Source organism: Mastigoproctus giganteus, chromosome 3 (assembly GCF_048544385.1).
Source record: "Mastigoproctus giganteus isolate SK-2022 chromosome 3, ASM4854438v1, whole genome shotgun sequence".
NCBI lineage: Eukaryota > Metazoa > Arthropoda > Arachnida > Uropygi > Thelyphonidae > Mastigoproctus > Mastigoproctus giganteus.
This window is the reverse complement of record NC_143577.1, coordinates 156157035-156176668: the sequence shown is the minus strand read 5'-3', so window position 1 is coordinate 156176668 and position 19634 is coordinate 156157035. Positions and strand designations below refer to the sequence as shown.

General features: G+C 35.1%; 1 protein-coding gene across 2 annotated transcripts in view; it reads left to right on the top strand.

Moving 5' to 3' along the window:
* The window catches only part of LOC150088346 (protein yippee-like 5), a 193025-nt gene that overhangs the window by 143718 nt on the left and 29673 nt on the right, over nt 1–19634 (top strand). The window contains exon 5 of one of the 2 annotated variants that reach the window (XR_016546789.1): nt 12638–12878. The exons of the other annotated variant lie outside the window; for it this stretch is intronic. The gene's annotated coding sequence lies outside the window, so the exon portion shown is untranslated. The remainder of the gene's footprint in view (nt 1–12637; nt 12879–19634) is intronic. 2 annotated transcript variants of the gene reach the window in all.

Below are 19634 nucleotides of genomic sequence, written 5' to 3'. Positions count from 1 at the left end.
ATTAAGAGTTAATTAAGTTAATGTTGAAAAAAAAGTTGTGAGTTAGGGTAAAATTTGAAAGTGAAATTTACAAGGCACGTGGGGTAGAATTTTTCTCAGTGTGGTCTGTGCTTTTAACAGGAGGGACTGCTTTTATGGGAATGGGATACGTTAAAGTGAAAGGGTGCAAGAATATTTGCTGATGCTATTGAGGCAGTGATAGGTGGTCAGAAAACTGCTAGCTTGGGGGGGGGGGGGTCACAGACTAATAGATAAACAATAGCTGCTGCCAAGGTGAAAGTGATTCTTGCATTGCTTCTATGGGAGCAAGCAGCAGCCCGGAAAGCAAGTTGCCAGGAATTTCAAGGACTGCTGGGAGTCATCACGGAACAAGTAAATACATTGGCTGTGTTAGGGTAACTAAGATTAAGAACAGGTGCATCTATACTGGCATGTACACCATTGATAGGAGTGTAGTTAATAAATTTGATTAATTTGAATTGCTGGTCAAGACATCAAATGCAGACATCATTGGGGTGTCAGAGATGTGATGTCACACACACATATAAGGAATACAGAATTTGAATATGGGGAATACAATGTGTACAGAAAGGACAGACAAGATAGGATGGGAGGAGGGGTTATGCTGTTAGTTAAGAAACACAAAATCTAAGACAATGCATCCATGGTTGAGTTGGAGAAGACACAGAGTGGTAGTCTATGAATACTGCCCTTCGTGGACCAATATTATTAGTGGAGTTCCCCATGGTTCGGTGTTGGGCCCACTGTTGTTTTCTATCTTTATCGATGATATTGATGAAGGCATATCAGGCTTAATCCAAGTTTACAGATGATACAAAGGTTGGCAGGGTGGTTAATAACAGTATGCCACTGCAACAGCAAGATCTAGAAAAGTTAGGCAGATGGGCAGAGAAGGGGCAACTGAAGTTTAACATTGACAAATGCAAAGTACTGCATATCAGTAGCAGTAATCATTTTTACTGCATGTACCTCAGAATGTAATATTCGCTTAACTCTTTATAATGTATTTTACTTATTTTCTCCTTTACTTTTAACAAAAATTAAACTACAGCATGGAACTTCTTTATTTTACATGTTGACTGCATTGTCAGCCATGATATCTGACACCATTAGGTTTTTTAGGTGCCGAGTCAGACATATATGGCTGACACCCTTTGTTTAAGTTGGAGTTGCATCAGCTGTATAGTACTGATGATTGATGGGAATTTACATTATTTTTGAAAAGCGTTGCCCCTGGTAATACATCTGATAAAATTTACATGCTGCTATGAGGAAAAAATAAGTGAGTAACTGCTGACGTATTTAGAGTGTTTTGGTCAACACCTCTTATATACACAATTTTGCAATTACAAAATTATGTAGATTTGCAGTGGTGACCAAAGCGCTCTACTAATCATTACAATGTGGGCAATAAGTAGAAACTATTTTCCCCTTCTTTCTAGCAGCAGATCTTCAGACTCTTTCAATTTTGCATAACATAAAACGCACATTCTTCTAACTTTCTTGGTGCCTTCTGTAGTCAGATGGGCAGGAGCAGCAGTGCGTTGCACACACTTCTTGATTAGACCGGGGTTCGAGCCTGTGATCACCAAATACGGAGGATGCAGAAAGGTCAGGGAATGACCTCCGCATATCCCCGGAGCAATATGGCCTTAGTTGCTAATGCTCCTAAAAACCAAACAAACAAACTTTCTTGTTGTTGCGCCGAATTTTGTAGTTAACGTATGAATATTGCCACTTTTTGGCTTTTCACTTTTCTCTTTATGTGCTATATTTAATTTAAAATAATTAAATGCACAAGGCATAATACATTAAGAGTTTAATATCTATATAATATCGGTGTGTAGATACACCATAGACAACTCTTAAAAAACTACAAAGTAGTTGTTGTGGGCATCATTTGCTCTTTCTCATATTGTGCTCTGCCTTCACAACGAGTTGCCATGATATTGCACTACCTCAAATAAGTAATGCTTCACTAATAGAGAAGACTACTGTTACTTATTCTCATCTCTCATATTGTGTGATTATATTCACAACTGGGTCGTCATGTCTGCAATACTAGGGTACCTGCCCACCCACTGATGATAGGCCAATAGCCTTGAAACATGTCTGGGTGGTGGTACTCACTGAGAATATGTAACAATAGCCTTCTCTATTAGTGAAGCATTACTTATTTGAGGTAGTGCAATATCATGGCAACTCGTCGTGAAGGCAGAGCACAATATGAGAAAGAGCAAATGATGCCCACAACTACTTTGTAGTTTTTTAAGAGTTGTCTATGGTGTATCTACACACCGATATTATATAGCTATATTTAGTAAATGTAGTACAGAAAAAGAAAATGACATAACACTGACATTAAAATATTTATTTTAGAATTACTAATCAAATTATTTACTAAATATTTTTTGGCCCTGAGGGTAATTTTTTCTTAAACTTGCAGCCAACATGTTAATAAAATAAACAAATATTAATACAGTAATTCATTATTTGTATATTTAGTATGGCAAAAAGCTTTGTATCTGGATAAGTATTGCTACAAAATAAATCTTGTAACAAATGATGAAACGTAAGAAATAAAACTTTGTGAAAACATAATGGTAAAAAAAAAGTAGCTAAAAATTTTTATAGGATAAAAACTAAAAGATAGTAAATATAAATAAAAACAATAAGAATATACAGATAAAGATTAAAAGCAGTGAAAGTGACAAAAAATATACACATGAAACTTTTGGAGTAGTGTGCTCTGTTATCAACTTTAAGGAAAAGTAGTATGGCCTAGCGATCATTATATTATAGAAGAATCATATGATCAGAAAGCATATGATAATGAGAAACCAGTGTGGACCTTAAATGGCAAATACCAGAAAGATAAATAAATTTGGTGGATGGTAGCACGAAAAAAGATAATGAAAGCAAATAAAAAAAAAAATGCAAGTATCAGCCATTAGACTTAGGGGAATGATGTATAGTCACATAAGGAGTTTGCTATTGCTCTCGATGTTGGAATGCAATTGCCTCAATATATGCTATTGTAGAAGCAGTTAATTTTGAAACATCATGAACAATTGCAAACATTCTTATAATGTGGCCAATATATGTCATTCTACTTGTGTAGAGTCTGATGGCTGATACATCCTCCCCTCCCCTCTCCTCTGTTTTTGATGTTGCTAAATCCCCCCCCAACACACACACACACACACACACACACACACACACACACACACACACACACACACACACACACACACACACACACACACACACACACACACAATTCCTTACCTTTCTAGTAATCACCGTTCTGGGAATACATGGTCATATAAACATATATTTCCAAAAAATATCCTTTTATAATATAATGATATTTATACCATGTGCCTTCTCCTTAAGTGATAAAGGAAAATCACTCTGAAAGCTACTTTATAAATAAATTTTGTTTTTATTGCTTTAGTGTTGTTATTCTTTATCTTCATCTTTTTAGCTTTTATTTTATAAAACCTTTTAGTTACTTTATTTTACCATACCAGTATATTTTAATAAAATATATTTTATTTCTTATGTTTCATTGGTTGCTAGAAGATTTATTTTGTAATACTATAAAATACTACATTAAATATTACAAAATTTAATATACATTTTTAATATACCATACACAATTTATATTAAAATGTGCTATTCAAAACAACCACTAACTTTAAAATGCCACAGCATTTGAACCAAGAAATTCTTTTAATTACATTGGTTTTGTTGGTTGCACATCTATTAGTAATAATATGGTAGATACAAAGAAATGATAGCCTATTATCTATGCATCTACCACATTTTGGTTACCAGACATTGTATTTTTCTGCTTCCATTGCCCGTCTGGTTTGTATTTTAAAATTTAGTGATGTGTTCAGGTTTTCTTTTCACAAAGTGCATTGATGGGTCCCTGCCTTATGTTATACAGTCACAATGTGCTTAAATTGTGTAATGTGATTGAAACAGATACAAGGGTAGGAAAGGTCTTTCAATAATCACTTCCTTTCATTCTGAAAATTTTATATTAAGCATACCAACCATTGAGAGCCTATTAATAGTCACTGATAGTCACAGACAGAGGTGAAATCAATTCTTGCAGTGCTTCTATTCAGACATGCAGCAGCCTGAAATGTAGCGTTGGAGATTACAAGGCCTGCTGAGAATCCTCATGGGACAAGCAAATATACAGACTTTTAGGGTTAAAAGTCTGTATATTTGCAGAAAACAGGCACACATATGCTTATATGTTAAAAGCAAAAACAGGCACACATATGCATATAAGCATATATTGTACACTAATAAATTTATTTACTATGTTTCTTATAAAACAGGAGCTTGGTGAATTTGAGCAATTGTTTAGGTTATCATATGCAGATGGTATAAGGGATAACAAAAACATGGTGCCATTCAGACATAAAGGATGTAGATTTTAAATATAGCAAGTAAGAAGCACATAGAATCTAAGATAATTCACCCAGTTCGGATGGCTTCCAGGATAACATCAATTCAGTTTGACACTACGTAAGTGGTGGGAAAACAAAAGTGAGAGTAGGCATATATTGTAGGCCAAATGACTGAAGGGTATAACGTGCAACTATACAGACAAATAGTTAATCAGAATGTCTTATGGGCGATTTTAACTTTCCAGATATTGACTGGAACTTGTGGGTAGGTCTCTCTTGTGCGTGCATGCATGCACACACAGTAGCAAAATATTTCTGGATTTATTTGATTACTGTGTTTCTATACCAGCATGTTAAAGGAGAAACAAGAAAGCAGTATCTCAATCTGATTATCAGCATTAAGAATATTCAGATAAAGGAATCACTAGGCTTTTGATCATAGAGTATGAATATGGTATTTATTTAAAGATATAACTACTATCAATGGCAAAAGGAAGGGATTTGGTTTCAAAGATGACTACAGTGGTCTTAGACAGTTTCTAAATTCTTTTCAATTAGACCAACCGATGATGTTAAAAACTGAAAATTCTAAGCAGGAAGTGTTCAGGAAAATATATATACCATGTAAGTACAAGGGCTGTTCCGAAAATACATGGACTGAGATCATTGCTCTGAGTCACTTGGGAGGTTGGTATGGGTCTCCTTTTCAAAATAGCATCCTTCACATTATATACACCTTTTACAGTGGTTCACGAGCTTCTGAAACACTTGCTGCAGCCCATTTTCTGAAAGGCATTGCAGGATAGCAGATGTGGCAAATTTAATTTCTTCATCTGTGTTAAATTTTTTTTCCCTCTCAACTCTTTTTTGAGGCTCGGGAAAGCCCAGATCTCACATGGTGTGAGGTCTGGGCTGTATGGAGGGTGGTCTAGTGGTTGACCACCAATTTTCCTTAAAGCTTGCATTGCTGGTTGTTTGACATGTGGCCTAGCGTTATTTTGAAGAAGAGATCATTCGTGATTAAGCAGTTCCGGTCTTTTTTTGCAAATTGCTCTTTTGAGGTGAACTCGCAACATGTTATCATAATATTCTCCATTTACAGTTTGTTTCTCAGGAACCCAGTGCTGCAGTATTATTCCATGGGCGTCAAAAAAAAAAAATAAACATCAATTTTTTTGATGATCCAAAAACTCAAAATATTTTTGGAGGCAGTGAATCGTGGTGTTTCCATATGCTTGACTGCTGTTTGGACTCAAGATCAAAATGTTTAATTCAGGACTCATCACACATGATTATTTTATTCAAAAAACACTTTTGCATAACTTTACACACAATTCAATTGTGATTCTTTGTCTAATAATTAATGAAATATCTTTCTCATCCCCCATCATAAAACGCACTTCACATAAACTGTTATAACGAACACAAAAAAATGAACACTACGTAATACGTTTGCACAAATTAACTAAGAAAAGGTGGGAGAACATTCCTAGACCACAAACTCTTCACTCATTTCCAAAGCAACGAAGCAGTGTTTCCAGTCCATGTATTTTTGGAACAGCCCTCGTATGTTGTTCCAGGCTTAGACCTAAATTGATGTCAGATGAACATAGGGTTGAGAAGAAAGCTTTCATAAAGGTCTACACTGGTCTTTTGCTATGGTGACTATAACTAGTCTGCAAGTGGACTAGGCAAGCTAAGGCAGATTAGGGGATTATTTCTTTGGGTAAAGGTGCCAAAAAAAAAAGCAGCAAAGAATTTGTTACATATAAATACAGGAAGGAAAGGGTTGAATCACATCGGTTTGCTAAATATGAATGGTTTAACTGTTGGTGATCCTGCTCAGGTTTCTGGCAAACTGAATAGATATTTTGCATCTACATTCACACATGAGAAATTTTCTGGGAATGGAGATGCCAGAAGTGTATTAAATTCTAACAGTGAGCTAAATGATTTTGTGATAACAGAGAGGAAATTGGAAGAGAAATTGTTGAAACTAAACATAAATAAGGCACCTGGGTGGAGCAATCTAGGGGAGGCAGAAAAATTATAATTAAACAAAAATATATTTAGGTGGGATGTATTTATAGTATAACTACTGTTGAGGCTAAAGGGAATGGGTTTGGCTTTCATAAAGGTCTACACTGGTCTTAAGCAGTTTTATATTCTTTTCAGTGGGACCAACTTATAATATTACCAACTGGAAATTCTAAATAGGAAGCACTAATGGAAGTGCTCATAGAAGATACTAAGCTTTTTATACCAAATAAGAGACTGTTTAAGGTTTAGTCCTAAATAGATGTTAGATGAACTGATGAGAGTAGTGAAAGATATGAAAAATGCATGGAATGATTATGAATGCAGGGAACACAGAAACCTACAGTAAGTATAAACTACTCTGCAGTTAAGTCACTAAGACTTTTCATTATGTAAAGTCTTTGGCTGAGAATGCAAAGAAAAATAGCCAAGTATCTTTTGCTTATGTTAATACTAGAAGGAAAGGAACGAATCACATTGGCCCACTAGGATCAGTGATTAGTAATGTGAATGACATTACTAATCACTGATCCTGTTCAGATTACAGACAGACACTGAATATTTTACATCTTTAAACACGTGAATGCAGAAGTAAGGGTGCATACACATGTAATGCAGGTAGCCGTTTACCGAAAACCAGCATCAACACTGGAAACTTTTCACTGGCTGTCAACACATAGAAAGCGGTTGACTAGTGCAACTTTACCCAATCACATACTGAGAAGTTGCACTGGTCAACTGCTTTCTATGTGTTCATAGCCAGTGAGAAGCTTCAGCTGCATGTTGCTACTGGTTTCCAGTAAACAGCTACCTGCATTCTACATGAACATACCTAATGCAGTATACTGAAATCACAGAATGGATTTTTTTAAGCACATTGATCTTGTCTGACCAATTTGAATAGCTTCTATGACACAATAACAAAGGAACTGGTTCTAAAAAATAAATTTGATATCATGAATTTCAGTAAAGTTTTTTACCCTCTTCCACACAAGACTGCTGTGCAGATTGGAGCAGTGTGGAATTAGGGGCAAGTTACTGGTGTGTATAAAGGGATGATTGAGTGCCAGAAGACAGGTGTTTATAAATTGCACTACTCTTCCTGGTGCCTTATCTTATAACCCAGGATCTTATTGTTTAAATTTGCAGTGTGGTTAATTTCAGGAGTCAAGGCATACTGCTGCAATAAGACCTAGAAAAATCAGACTGATGGGTTTAGAAGTTACAGTTGATAAATGCAAAGTAGTACTGCATACGGGCAATAGTAATCCCAGAATATAATACCATTTGGGCAGTACTTCATCAAAGTGGTGAAGAACATAGGAGACTGAAAGGTACAGTCTGATATGAAGTTCTCTGAGCAGTGCAGACAGGCTGCTAACAGGCTTGTGAGCAGGTACAAGGAGGCTTTCTTGCATCATTTGCTACAACTGGTACTAATACTAATATTGATTTTAATATTTTATACAAATGTTTTATAAACTGAATAATTGGCTGGGTATGGTTGCAGATTATTTCTTCTTTTTTTTTTTTTTTTTATTAATTTTTATATCCTGCCTTGTAATGTAATATGATTTTAATATATTCAAAACATTTATGAAGTCAGATTTACTGGAAATATATTTCTGTCCATTCTGTATAACATCAATGTGCTTTTAAGATTTTTTTTTATGTTCTCTTTAAAGAGATTATACACATTTAGAATGCATTCATTTATTTTTTAATATTAGCCTTTTCATTTTGTTGATTGGAAATCGTTTGTGTTATTTTTAATTCATAAGAATTAAGTCTTGTTATGATTTTTTTTTTTTTTGATGTAATAGAAAAAAAACTTTATCTTACCAATTTTTATTTATTATCCAGTATAGTATATATAGTAATCTGCATACATAACGACAATATAAACATAGCAACTGATTTCAGTGTTGAAATAAAAAAAATATACAAAAAAAAATGAATACAAAAACACATTATAAACATACCAGCCTATTTAAAAATTTTTTCTCCAATGTTTAGTGTTCTAAAATTTTTTCTCCAATGTTTAGTGTTCTAAAATTTTTTCTCCAATGTTTAGTGTTTTAAATCTCTAACAGTTAAATTTTAAAAATGTTCTTGTAATCTGTACAATAATTTGCAGTATTCCCTTTTCACTCCCTTAAGTTCTACTGCACTCCATAGCACTTCAAAAGATATCCCAATTTCTCTGGTCATGGGCATAACTCTCTGGACCTCTCTCTATCTTTGTTACCAGAATTTATTTTCTTCAGTGTCAGGTTTATCTGGTCTATCCTGTACAATGTTTTGAAAACTTTTGATTCCTTGATTCAAAGGTTGAACTATGAATGTATTCACTGGAAGAGTTTTTGGTTGTTCAACTGCATATTCAGGTTAACTGTACAGTTATATAAGGCTTTAGATTACTGTAATTCAGATGAGCCACAGATGAGGACAATTATCTATTCCAGATAGATAATTGGAATTATCTATTCCAGCTGTCAAATGTTCATTTCTGAATAATAAAGTATGCTCAGGCATTGCTCTAAAATAAATGCCAGTTTCATCAGTGTTGAAAATACAGTCAGGATTAAATTCTTCCAATAAATTAGGTAAAACATATTCCACCCATTTTTGTGCTGAATGCGTATTTGAGTCTTTCTTCATGCAATTTTTTGTACACAGTATTGTGACTCTCCTTCCACCTGCTTAGCCACCCCATCTCTAGGCTTAAAATCATTTACCGAGTTAATTTGCAAATTTCCTTGCCTTTTTTGCAAAGGATATTTCTACTGAGGAACATTTTTGAATCTTGCATTTGTGAACCATCTCATAAGTGCTTCTTTTTTTTTTTTTATGAAAACCCCAAACACGAAAGGTATCAAAACCTATAGTACTTAGTACTGTGCATGGGTTGAAGGAGAAGTATGGGGGAAGGGGGATGCCGGAAACTTTGCTCTAGAGACTAAACATGGGTTTCACCACTTCAAGCCTCCAATAAGCAAAGTGGTGGTATTTCACCGGTTGATTCCACAAGTTCATTCTTACCACATCTTTTTCTTTTCCTGTTCAGATTGTCATTCTGAGTCACTCCTAATTCATGTCATTTTCTGTTGGAATTTACACAAAAGAGGCTGTGAAACATTCAGTTTTAATGAGGCTTTTCTCTGACCTCACTTAGGTAGAATATTGTTCTCCCTAAGTGTAGCACATAGAATATTGTTCTTTTTGCTCAAACTTAAATCTCTGCATTTCTGTGGCATTTTTATTCTAAGAAAAAATAAATCTTGGTTCAATTCTCATCAGTTGCAAACTAAATTAAGTCTGTTCACAGAAAGCAGACAGCGAATACAGTACTGTACATATGTACTGTGAGATCACGTGATTGGGGGTGCTACACCAAACTTTGTATTGAGGCCCACTTTTTCTAGTTACAACACTGGTTATTATTATTAGGCATATGGTGCAAGGAAGCCTGAGGCTTACGCTGCACCAGAATATAATGGAAGTTTATATATGTATTTGTGAATAGTTTTTTTTATTAATGAGGTTGAAGAGACTTGGAGATAGAAATCTCAATTTCAATTCAATCATGCAATTGACAGCAAGTATCACACTCAGTCAAGGCTGAGCCGCTGGTGGCAAGGCTTTAGCCTTTTCTGGAGTATGTACATATATATATATATATGGTTTTTTTTTTTTTTACTTGTGCAGATTCTGAGGAGTTCATATGTATTCATATATAATATGTATAATAATATGTTCATATATAATATGTATTGATACTGCACAGAAATAGATTTTAAAATTGGGGGAGATAGGGTTTGTCAGCCATTGTTCTGATTTTGGCTTACAGAAGTCAAAAATAGTTGCAATTCAGATCCAAAAGTTTATGAAATTGAATAAATGAAGTGATACATCAATAGATGTAGAAGAGTATTGCATCAAAAAAGAAAGTATCAGAATTTTTTTTTTAGAATTTAAATTCTTATTTGATTTTTGAAACAATTTTGCTGTAATATTTTACACCATACCAAAATAAGAACTAATTAATATTTAAAAGCTTTTATGTAGTTTTCATTTTCATAAATATTTTTTAAAAAAAAAATTAGGAAAATTTTTTTTTTCCCTGGAACCCACACTGTATATAAAAACTCACTTGTGAGAACGTTAAGTGCCCAATTGCAGCTCAACATATTGGTATTATCATTATTTATTAAAGTTTCTTATTAAATTAAAATATATTAGTTTTGAAAAATAAATTTTGAGAAATGAAAATTCTGCCATTATACAGTATTCAAGGGTTTTTCCAGGCCTGTTTCTTCAGTTTAATGCCAATAAATGAACAGCAAAATGAGTGCAGCCCTTTTAATATAAAACATGGGCATCACTAATTCAAATTAATTTCATATTATTATTATTAGCCATATGGTGCAAGGAGGCCTAAGGCTACACCAGCCAAAAAAAAAAATTCCCAAGTTATCCTGAGAGAGAGAGAGAGAGAGAGAGAGAGAGAGAGAGAGAGAGAGAGAGAGAGACAGACAAAAGTAGAAGGGAATCACCAAGAAAGAGAAGAATGATTATATCCAGCTCAGGACCCTAAGTGTGCCAAGTCTATACTCACTAGATGTGAGCCCCTGGGGTTAGATTATGTGCGTATCAAAGGGAAGGAGTTTATACTCCTGTGATATATATTTACATTCAATCCCATATGTTTTGCTCGCATTCTTTTTGATTAAGATATTTACTATTCCTTATATTCTGCAGCATCAGTTGGCTGTTTCATATTAATATTAGATACATATTGAATGTGTTTGCTTTACCTGTGAAATTTGTACTGGCTTGAAATGCATTATTGGAAAGATATGGTGAAGCACAGAGATGATGACATATTGCCAAATTACACTAATGGAACCCTGCATGGGCAGGTCCATGTGCAGTGGATGTGCTATTCTGTATTCTAGTTGAAAAAAAAGGGCTCATGTTCAGTTCTTATTGGACCAGAAGAATTTTCTGTATATCCTTCCTTCCCACCACATGCTTTACCTAGCCAGTCTTGGATGTGGGTGTTCAGTTTCTTTTTTTTCTTTTTTTTAATTCTGTAAACAGTTTTATTCATCCACACATATGCAAACCAGCAGAGTATGCAAATTACAGCTATATTAGTGCCATATAGACCTAGTTGCCTTGGTGCTTTTAAAATAACCCAACTTTTTTGTAATTTGTCACTTGTACATATCACATTGTATTGCACTATTGGCACATGGGATGCGGCTTTATATGTGTTACATGGGATTGGCTTTATTATGTTACATGGTTTGACGCTTAAATTTAATGTAAGAAAAATTTAAGCATCAAGCGCTACCTGTAACTTTTTCTTTAATTCTTTTTATATGAAAAGAGCAACATGCCCCATTTAGAGTGGTTATTAGATTTTTTATAATCTGCATCTTTGTTAACCCTTTCAATAACATGTATATGTGTGTGTGTGTTTTTAGTATCTTAGTGTACAGAAGTATGTGCAGGTGTGGATGTGTATATGTGGTTTTTAATGTCATTTCAAGTATGTTTCTAATAACATGTTGGTTAATGTATGAATTGTTGTAATCTCCCAGTATGTGATGCCATCTGCAATTCCAACTGTTAGTAGATGCAGTTTGAATATATGGCAACACAAAAATAGCTTTGAAAATATCAGGAGAAAATTACAATTATTAGCCTCATTTCTCTGATTTGATGATGAATAAAGTTATAAATAATTAGATCTAAGGATATTATTGCATCAAAAAAAGTAATGTTATTTTTTATAAATTTGTATTTTTATGATTTTTTAAATTGTGATTTGATTTTTGACACACTCACTTTGGATAGTCGAGTCTGTATGGGAACAAATTAATATTTAAAAGCATTTATATACAATTTTTTTTTCTTTTTACAAAATCTCAGAATTCCACAAATAATCATTCTTCAGAGCCAGCTCCTCTTAGAAAACTCACTACCCTGAGCTCACACATTTTCAGCAAATTTGCTGCTGAAAGAGTTAAGTAAGAATAGTTTATTGGAATAATGATGTACCTAATTATTAAGGAAAATTGTTTGAGGTATATTTAATTATAATTTTTTTTCTTTTGTTGAAGTTTTTCATTTCATTCCAGTAGAGCAGTGGTTCTTAAACTGTAAGGTGCACTGTCCTTTGAGGGGGAGAAAAAAAAGGGGGGGGTGTACGATATTAAGAAATTCAACCCATGCAGTTATCAAATGGTAGGAAATCACAAATTATTTCTGACATTCCTTTTTATAGTGAGGGGAAAGTGATTAAAAAAAAAAAAGTAGAACCACAAGAAATAGAGGGATACATCAGTTTGAAAACTGGATTACTAAAATTTCTTTAAAATGGTACGTTTATGTAATAAGTATTTTTTTTTTTTTTATAAAATGATTAATTCAGCATTGTTGTTTGATTTTGGTGTTTGAATAGTTAGCAAATTGTGCTTAATTTCCTGTAAAGATCAGGAAATTCCATGTTAAAAGTATTTATATAAATATCAGTAATTTTTATTGTTAAATACCACTGTTTTATTAAATGAACATTTTACAAAATGTTGGTAATTCTCCAGAGGATTATATATAAGCATACACCCAAAATCTGCTCCCAACCTGTGTTAATAATGACAGTATATTTCTCAGTAACTATTTACAGTGAAATGTGATGAAAGTAAGGCATGCAAAAGTTATGATATGCTTCCTACAGAAAGCACAACAAAATTCCTAAACTAAACTATTTTGTGTATAATTAATATTTATTATTATATTGTTTTCTTATAGCATGGTTACATGATTCATAAGTGAAGTTGTATTATCAGTCTTCAAAGCCCTGGCAATCAGGGTATTCATGTGCATATGAACATTGTCCCTGCACAGACATATGCATCACCATCTAACCACACATGTACCACAATCATCCTTAGAGTCAGATTTGGTAGCATAGTATTGATGCATTGCCAGTTCCTTAATGTAATCCTAAAATGCATTGTTAGGGATGGATAGTCATGGGTGCAGTTCTAATGATAGATCTGACCTCTTTCTGATTCAGCCACTCGTCTGTACATGAAATGAGAGGACCGGCCAGCCAGATTGTCAGCATGTTCCTTAAAAATGGCCATTGAAAAATTATGGACTGATATGTTCCCCACTATACTAGCCCATATCGTTAAATCCAGCAGATTATGCATTTTTTGATGTGGGATTTCATTTTTTTTTTTTTTTTTTTTCCTACAACAGTTACACTGGTGAGAATTGCAATAAATTACATATTTATCTGTGAAGGGGCTAGTATGTTCAGAGTTAGCCTGTTATATGGAAATGCCACCAACAGCATATACCTTCTGATAAAGATTTCTATCGATATCAGAAAGCCACTTACAAATTCATTCTAGTGGAGATATGGACTTCTGATGTTATAGCATTGGATTCAAATTAAATATGTAATGCTCTGGCACTAGTTGTGTATAGCTGTCCTTTTCCCTACACCGTATATATTATATATGTTTTGTGTATTTTTTTGAATTTAAAAAAAAAAAAAAACAACAATGGGATCAAAATAGCTAGATATGACTGCCCATTCTCCTACAGTATATGTACATATTATGTATTTTTTGAATTAAAAAAATATAGTGGAGGTAAAAATAACTCCTGTATGCCAGGTATAGGAAAAATTTCACAAGCACAGTTCATTTTTATTTTTATATTATGTGATATTGAATGCATTTTGAATAATAATTTTAATGTAATTTTAAAGAATAATTAATATATTTTGAATAAATAAATTTTATTAAATCTGTATATATGTATCAACAGTTGTAATGATTTATTTCTGAGCTGTATATGTGATGATAACAAGGTGGAGATTTTTAAAAAATTTTATCTGATTAAAGAAAAGAAACAGAATTGCAATGTGATGATATAAATGTTTATTGGAATGAGTCATGTTCTGCAGTTTCTTATTCAACCATGTAAATAGCTACCAGTGCTATTTTCAAACTATATAAAATATCTGGCTGTTTGTCTCGTGGGTGTTTTTATGCATTCAGTCAGCAGTTGTGTGAGCATTTTTTATTGTATATCCATTTCCAAGAGATGTATCTTAAGTTTCTTTATGCTATCAGTTCAGTACCAGTAAACAGAACAAATTCAGACATTCAGTGAACTTGTATGCATGAAGTGTGAACTTGTTTGCTTCTGCAGTGTATACGAAAGTCAAATGAGCATTATATCATATGAATAGTTTTGTTTGAGACTGAAGAAATTAAAGTGAAAGTAATATACAATCATAAAGTGGTCATTAAGTAACTCTTAACACAAAAATAAATAAATCTTTTTTATACAGGGTGATTCACTACCAGTGCGACAAACTTGCAGAAGGTGTAAGGGGCACAAAGACGAATCGGAATCACGTAGCATTGCAGGGTCCGAAATGCCTTCGTCATGCGGTAGAGGACGTTGAACGGGAGGTCACGTGAACAGCAATCCCACTGGAAGTCAGCATTTGCAAACCGGTTCCCGAGGCAGTAGGATGGACGAGTATTCAAACGTTGAACTGGCTGACATGCACCTAGAGTATGGAGCTGCGGACTGTAATGGGCGCGCCGCTCTGCGCTTGTACCAGGAATGTTTCCTGCACAGGCGTGCTCCTCATCATAAGATTTTCGCACTTGTGCACAGAAGGTTACGTGAGACTGGTTGTTTCATGAGAGGTACCATGAATCGAGAGCGAACGACGAGGATGCCAGACAATGAGGAGAATGTCCTACGTCTTGCATAAGGCAATCTGAGTATGGGTACTCAAGCGATAGGCCACCGATTGGGTATTTCCCAATCCACTGTATGGAGGATATTGTCAACAAACCAAATGAGTTCATACCATCTGAAATGCGTCCAATCATTGGAGCCTGCGGATTATCCACTCCGGAGGACTTTTGCTACTTGGTTTCTTCAACAGAAACGGTTCGCAAATGCTGACTTCCAGCAGGATCGCTGTTCACGCGACCTCCCGTTCAATGTCCTCTACCGCATGACGAAGGCATTACGGACCCTGCAATGTTATGTGATTCCGATTCATCTTTGTGCCCCCTACACCTTCTGCAAGTTTGTCGCACTGGTAGTGAACCAGCCTGTATAAACATACTCATCTAAGATCAACAAAACATGTTTTATTGTGGGGATCTCAATTTACATAAATTACAGATATTCAAAATGCCTTTCCTTTAAACCGCTGACAGCTCTGAATTTCAGTAATGAAATTGTGAACAGTGAAGGAAAGCTGTTCTCTGTACATATTCTTATTTGGATTGCCCTCTTTAGTTGTGTAAAAATTTTTAGGCCATGTCTGTGGATGCAGCCTTTTAGATAACCTCACACCAAGTAATCAGTAGTCTTCAGTTGTGAACTGTGAGATGACCACTTTTTTTCAAAACCTATACGAATGTTTCTGCTTCATCCACTTGAAAGATCAGCTGTTCCATCGCCACTCGCTGTTTCAAGTCTATCATATTCACAGATAAAGTAACAAAGTGTCAGTTGACAATTTCTTAAAAAAGAAATGTATACATTTCACTTTAATATGACTTGAATTATGAAAGTGGATGCAAAACAGTGCTATATGCTTCTCATTGTGCAGTAGTAATAGCAAATGATGCAAGGAAGCAAGCTTATATAGCATCAGCCAAAAAAAAAAAAAACAGCTCACCCATCAGTACCCTCTAAGAATTTGTCTAGTTCTCCCTTGAATTTACTCAACCCATCCACTTCCACAAAAACAGATGGAAACCTATTCCAACAATTAACCACCCACTCGCTGAAGGCGAAATTCTGTACATCTGTCCTGCAACCATCATTCCTCAACTTCAATTTATGCCCCTTCATGTGTGTAGTCTCAGCATTAACATTCAGCTTACTCAATCTATTCAAGGCTTTAAACACCTCAGTCAGATCTCCATGCAGGTGCTTGGGCTTGAGACATTGCAATTTGCAGCCTTTTTAGGTAAGAGCACCTTTTTGTTCTCTTCACCAATCTGATTGCCCTTCTCTGCACCTGTTCCGGCAGATTTATATCCTTCTTAAAGTGAAGCCTCCAGGACCTGTATACAGTACTTAAGATGTGGCCTAACCATGGCCTTATACAAAGGGATAATCACCTCCTTATTCCTGCTAGCAAAATTTCTGTATATCATTGCCAAAACCCCATGAGCATGTCTGCACTGTTCAGACATGCTCATGGGGTTTTGGCACAATTACCCCCATGCCTTTTCCATTCTCCACTAACCTTTGTGTAGTACCACAGAGTTGATAAGTTACTTGGGGTTATTGCTACCCATGTGCAGTAAATTACATTTGTCAATATTAAACTTCAAATGAGATTTCTTAGCCCATCAACCCAATTTTCCTAGATCTTGTTGCAGTAGTTCACCTTGATGATTGTCGTTATCCACCCTTCTACCATCTGCAAACTTAGCCATTAAGCCTGGTATCGTTGATAAATATTGAAAACAACAATGGACCCAGAACTGAACTCTGGGAAACTTAACATTAGTCCACACAGAGCAGTGCCCATTGATAAGCACTTTGTCTTCTTCCACTTAACCACCCCTTTTTCCATAGCAGTAACTTGTCCTTAATGCTACATCACTCCAGTTTATACAGCAGTCTTTAATGTGCAACGGTATCAAAAGATTTCCTGAAATCCAAGTATATGATGTCAAAATTATTTTTGCATCACGTTCCTTGGTCACTGCATCATACTAACCTATCAGATTGGTTAGACAAGAAAGCCACTTGACAAATTCATGCTGTGATTGCAGTATAATTGCATGCCTGCCCAAATGGTCTTGCATTGATTACTGTGAACGAGGCTATTACCATGTTGGCCAAGATTTTTGCAGCTCCGGTGAACGCTAAGTTTTTATATATATTTAGTTGTTTTATTGACTTAATTGCTATACTCAATTATTTTCTATAAGTAGCTTTATAGTTCTAGTCAAGCTCCTTGGTTTATTTGAATTTAGATAGCACTTTCAAAAGTTAATACTTATTGTCCATAGGTCTTACCATTCTTAACTTTATGGCATTGCTATCTGATGCGGAATAGTGTAATGTAAATCCCGAACTTCGTAGCGTAAGGTTTAACGTAAAACTAAATAGCGGAATACATAGCACTGTATTATAAATCTGTTAGATTAGTATAGTGTTATCAATTAATTAATCTTATTAAATTGCATTAATTTGCAATCTTATTAAATAAATAATACTTAAACAGAATCATGACCCAGAGCAGCAAAGCAATGATCATAGAATAGCCAGAGTGCCGTAGCTCGGGGAGAACAGAAGGGGCAATTCTCCAATGCATCACAGTCTAAAAAAATATGTGAAATGTTTGCAGACCTGTCTAGAACAGGACATGATATAGCCAGAGAAGGATATCTTTGCATGTGCTAGGTGCAGAGACTGAAGAAAGTGCCAACTCTGCATTCTGATGGGCATCTATGAGAGTTTGAGGTGTAGGGCAGATGCCCTTGAAGAAATTAATATGAGGAGCTTATCAAGCTCTCAGCTACCCAACTTAATGAGCTCACTCCTGTGCATCAGGCAACACAGCACAATCTCCAAGGCAGAATGCGGTGGTCCCACAAGAAGTAGTTATTGTTGGTGACTCTATTGTCAGGGATACGGGGAATATATTATGCAAAAAGGAAAGGAACAGGATCAGGGTATTTCTTGATGTCGTTGTAGGGCAGATATCTTTTAAGGGCACAAAAGATGATATTATTGTAGACATTGGCACTATGACTTTAAGAGTAAGATATCTGCAGATTTACTTAACAAGTACAGATCAATGCTGAAAAAAAGTCACGAGTTAGGGTTCAATTTGAAAGTGTCTGCAATGTTGCCCAGACATGATAGGAGAGAGTATATGATATGAGTCTTGTCAATCAATTCAGCCCTGGAGAGATTGTGCAAGGCTCACAGGGTAAATTTTTTCAGCATGGTCTGTGCTTGCTAACAGGAGAGACTGATTCTACAGGGATGAGATAAAAACTAGAAAGGGTCAATATATTTGCTGAAGCTATCGAAGGAGTGTTGGGGATTCATGGACTGAAAGATTAACAGTAGGCAGGGATGAAAGTGATTCTTGCATTGCTTCAATTGTAATGAGCAGCAGTCTAGAGAGCAAGTTACTGGGGATTTCAAGAGATGCTGGGAGTCATCATGGAACAAGTAAATACATGAGTTGTGTTGGGGTAACTAAGAGTAAGAAGGTGCATGTATACTTGCATGTACACCAATACTAGAAGTATAGTAAATAAATTTGATGAATTTGAAGTGCTGATCAAGGAATCAAAGGCAGATATTGTTGGGATATCAGAGACATGGTGTCACACAGATATAAGCAGTGCAGAATTGGAAATTGGAGAGTACAATGTGTACAGAAAGGGTAGGAAGAAAGAAGGGGTTATGCTGTTAGTTAAGAAACACATAAAATCTAAGGAAGTGCATCCAGTTGACATGGGTGGACAGTTCAATCTGTTTGGCTGAGTCTGTTTGGTGTGACATAAACACTGGTAAAGGGAAAATGAGAGTAGGAGTGTGTTAATGACTCTGATGAGTACAATGAACAGTTGTACAGAGAATTAAAATGGGCCAGTAAATCAGAATGTCTTGCAATGAGGGATATTAACTTTCCAGATATTAAGTGGAACTTGTGGGTTGATCACTCGTACGCTAGCAAGACTTTTGTGGATTTATTGGAGAATTGGTTTCAACAGCAACATGTTTGAGGGGCAACCAGAGGGAGTAATACTCTTGATCTGATTATCAGCAGTGATTATTCATGCATAAAGAATTTGCAGATAAAGGAACCACTAGGTGATAGTGATCACAGTGTACTTATGTGGGATTTACTTAAAGATATAACTACTATCAAGGGTAAAGGTTTTCGTAAAGGTGACTACAGTGGTCTCGGGCACTGTAGTCACTATAGTCACCTTCAGTGACTACAGTGGTCTCAGGCAGTTTTTAAATTATATACAGTTGGATCAACTGATGATGTTACCAACAGTGAATTCTAAATGAGAAGCCTTCAAAGACTTAATCTTGGAG